Source organism: Phaseolus vulgaris, chromosome 2 (assembly GCF_000499845.2).
Source record: "Phaseolus vulgaris cultivar G19833 chromosome 2, P. vulgaris v2.0, whole genome shotgun sequence".
In the NCBI taxonomy this organism is placed as follows: Eukaryota; Viridiplantae; Streptophyta; class Magnoliopsida; order Fabales; family Fabaceae; genus Phaseolus; species Phaseolus vulgaris.
Genome location: NC_023758.2, coordinates 8627517 through 8631104, shown reverse-complemented (window position 1 = coordinate 8631104; position 3588 = coordinate 8627517). Strand labels below are relative to the sequence as shown.

General features: G+C 38.8%; 1 pseudogene; it reads left to right on the top strand.

Moving 5' to 3' along the window:
- Positions 1 to 342: 342 nt before the first annotated feature.
- Positions 343 to 2432, top strand: LOC137810587 (homeobox-leucine zipper protein HAT5-like; annotated as a pseudogene).
- Positions 2433 to 3588: the final 1156 nt, after the last annotated feature.

Sequence of the window (3588 nt, the reverse complement as noted above, 5' to 3'; positions counted from 1 at the left end):
TAAAATCTATCACACATATTTAATTTTGAAATAAAAAATTGTGGCAGTAGAAGAATCCAAAAGTTTGTGTTTATTATAAGCAATTTAATATCACTCATCCATATGAAAATCATTAAAAATCAAAGCAGTAGGAGTAATCTTTTCAAGTATTAAATTGATGTGTTGAAACTGTTCAAAAGATGAAATTAAAAACTCAATAAAAAAGGAAATGAAAAGAGAGATAAGAAAGTGATGGATGGGGGAAAGGGGCAAAATGGTAAGTTGCAAAGGGTTTTGTGTAGGCTTCCCCATCTCAGAAGCAGAGCTAGGCTCCCAATATAACCCCTCAAAGTTCCCCACCACAGAGAAGAATCTCTCTTTATTTCTTTCACTCTCACACAACCAAAATTTTCCAAACTCTCAACTCCATCAACCCTTCTCTCTCTCTCTCTCTCTCTCTCTCTCTCTCTCTCTTTCTCTTCAAACTCACCACTTCTGCACTTCAATTTATTCACCTCTGACACCCTCTTAATTTTGCTTCCAGTTCATCTGAGTGATGGGCATGATCTCTCCTCACTCTCACAATTCCCACATTATAGTGATCCTCATCACCTGCTTCTTTCGTCATAAATTCTAGAACAAATTGCACACCCTCATCTTCTCTTTCACTGCATATGGGGTATCTATGAACTCAATGAATATGACCCTTTAATCTAAGAACTAGTAAAGCCACACTCACTCTCACACACTCCAAAGTCCACACCAACCCCCCCAAAGTCCTGCTCCCATGGCGGGTGGCAAGCTTCATCCTGGTTCAAACATGTCACTTCTCCTCCAAAACGACAGGCTCCCTTGCTCCTCTGAAGTCCTTGAGTCTCTTTGGGCTCACACCTCTAACGCTGCTTCCTTCCAAGGTCATCTCTTCCTTCTCAATTCACCTCACTCTCTTCCATCTCTTCATACTCTTGTTACTACTTCCCTTGCTCATCAATTTTCTCAACCTCAACTTTTCACTCTCATGGATGCTTGTCAAGGTTTTTAAAAACGCTTCAAGAACACAATAACATCGAGGTTCTTGTGGTTTCCATGACCATGGAACATCCACAATTGCAGATGGATTAGTTTGCAATTTTCTGCATGGATCATGACCGCTGTTTAAAACCTTTATTATATGTATTTACAAAATAAACAAACTCTCTTTTTTATTTTTGTGGGAACTTGAAAGTTGATTTCTTTCAGTTCGGGACAATTGTTCTCTGAAGATGTTTGGAAGTTGTTTTTTTTCTTCCATGTAGAAGCTTCTTGTGATTGAAATTTAACACGGTTGTTGTTTGTTATTTCTTTTTCTGGTGGTTGATTTCAGGTTCAAAATCTATGGTTGATTTTGAGAATGTTAGTGGGGGCAGGGTGACGGATAGGCCCTTTTTTCAAGCGTTGGAGAAGGAAGATAACTGTGATGATGATTATGAGGGTTGCTTCCATCAACCGGGTAAGAAAAGGAGGCTCACAAGCGAACAAGTTCAGTTCCTTGAAAGGAACTTTGAGGTCGAGAACAAGCTTGAACCTGAAAGGAAGGTCCAACTTGCAAAGGAGCTTGGCTTGCAGCCAAGGCAAGTGGCTATATGGTTCCAAAACCGAAGGGCAAGGTTCAAGACCAAGCAGCTAGAAAAAGATTATGGCACATTGAAAGCTAGCTATGACAGACTCAAAGGTGACTATGAAAGTCTTCTTCAAGAGAATGACAAGTTAAAAGCAGAGGTAAAAGAAATAAGAAAAAAGAGACACACAACACATACATACATGCTTCCAAATTAGCTTTTGTGCTTTATGCTACTACTTGCTTTAATAAAGTGCAATGTTTATCCCACTAATGGGTTAATGATTGGATTGGCACAATTTTGTTACTAACAGGTGAATTCTCTGGAGAGCAAATTGATTCTTAGAGATAAAGAGAAGGAGAATTCGGACGACAAGTCATCTCCTGATGCTGTCAATTCACCCCACAAAGAGCCTATGGATTTAATTTCAAATTCAACATCTGAAAATGGGACCAAAGTGTCACTCCCTATTATGGTAACATGCAAGCAAGAAGATGCCAATTCAGCCAAAAGTGATGTGCTTGATTCGGACAGCCCACATTGCACTGATGGGAACCATCCCTCTTCATTCGTGGAGCCTGCTGATTCCTCCCATGCTTTTGAACCAGACCACTCCGACTTCTCCCAAGATGAAGAGGATAATCTTAGTGAAAGCCTTTTGACCCTCCCTTGCTTACCAAAGGTTGAAGAAGCCTGCTATGATGACCCTCCTGAAAACCCTTGTAATTTTGGCTTCCATGTCGAGGATCAAACCTTCTGTTTCTGGCCCTATTGAACCAACCAACCGCTTCCAATGTTATAAAACTTCGCAGTTGTAACCATGTACTTGAAGCAATAAAATTGGTATTACTTCTACCAAGGAATAAAATCAAAAGGCTAATCCATTTTGCGCTCAATAACAAACAATATTAAAAGCTTTAACACACTTCTCTGAATTCTGAAAGGTCATGTGTCACTGGTGTTATTACCAGTAAAAGTGTACAGCAATGTTCCTAGCTAAAATTCAAAACTGGTTCAGGTATGCGCGTAGGTATCCCAAAATTTCAGGTGGGGTACAGCAACCAATCGTTGTTTTACTTTCGGATGTGAAAAGTGGAAACCCTGTTCCTCTTTCTCTCTGCACTCGTCTGGATCACACCGTTGTTTTACTCATGCATTAGGAAGACCCTTTATCGTGACTTGCTGGTCCTTACTTCTCATCATAAAGTTACGGTTTAATATGCATCCTAGTACCAACTAGGATTGGCACAAAGGTGCTGGCTTTGAGTAGTTCCTGTAAAATCTTACTTCAAACTTTTTTTTCTATATTTTCTACTGTGTCCCAGCTGATGATGATTGTGTTAGAAATAAGTGGCACCTATTTAATGAAATTGAAAAATTAAATAAAAGGAAGGAGTTTATTTAGTAATGTATCTACACAAATAAAATACATGACTGCTACAGTCACCTTTGGTAGCAGTAAACAAGTTCATAGGTAAATAGTCTCCCTATTACCTAGCATTGAAGTAAATTTGTGAGACTTGAGAGGAAGCAATTTTTTATCATTATACTTTAGATCTTTAACGGGATAGAAGAGAAGAGGTTACTTACAAGTCACATCCTACTGGTGCAAATTCACATTCAAAATGTTGCTTAAACAACAACTTGCATGAACAGAATGACATACATTGAAGGCTGCGAAAGTTGTTAGCTACTTGTCCCATAAGAAAGTTGAATTTAGTACCTTGGCCTCCCCACGAATGAAATTGAATTTCTCCAAGCAACAGTAACCCAAAGTAAAAAAAAAAACAGCATGGAACATATGGAGAATACTACTAAACCCTGCTACAGAAGTCAACATTTCTGGTGTGGCTCGCTTGAAGAAATTGGATTGGCAAGGACTTTAAGCACAAGCTAGCTCATTGAGATGTTGACAGCTTCCTCAAATTTAAGCATTATAATATTTGAAATTCATTCTTGCAATTAATCCCATGCCTTTGTTTCTTCATGAAGAATTTGTCCGTTGCAGAAT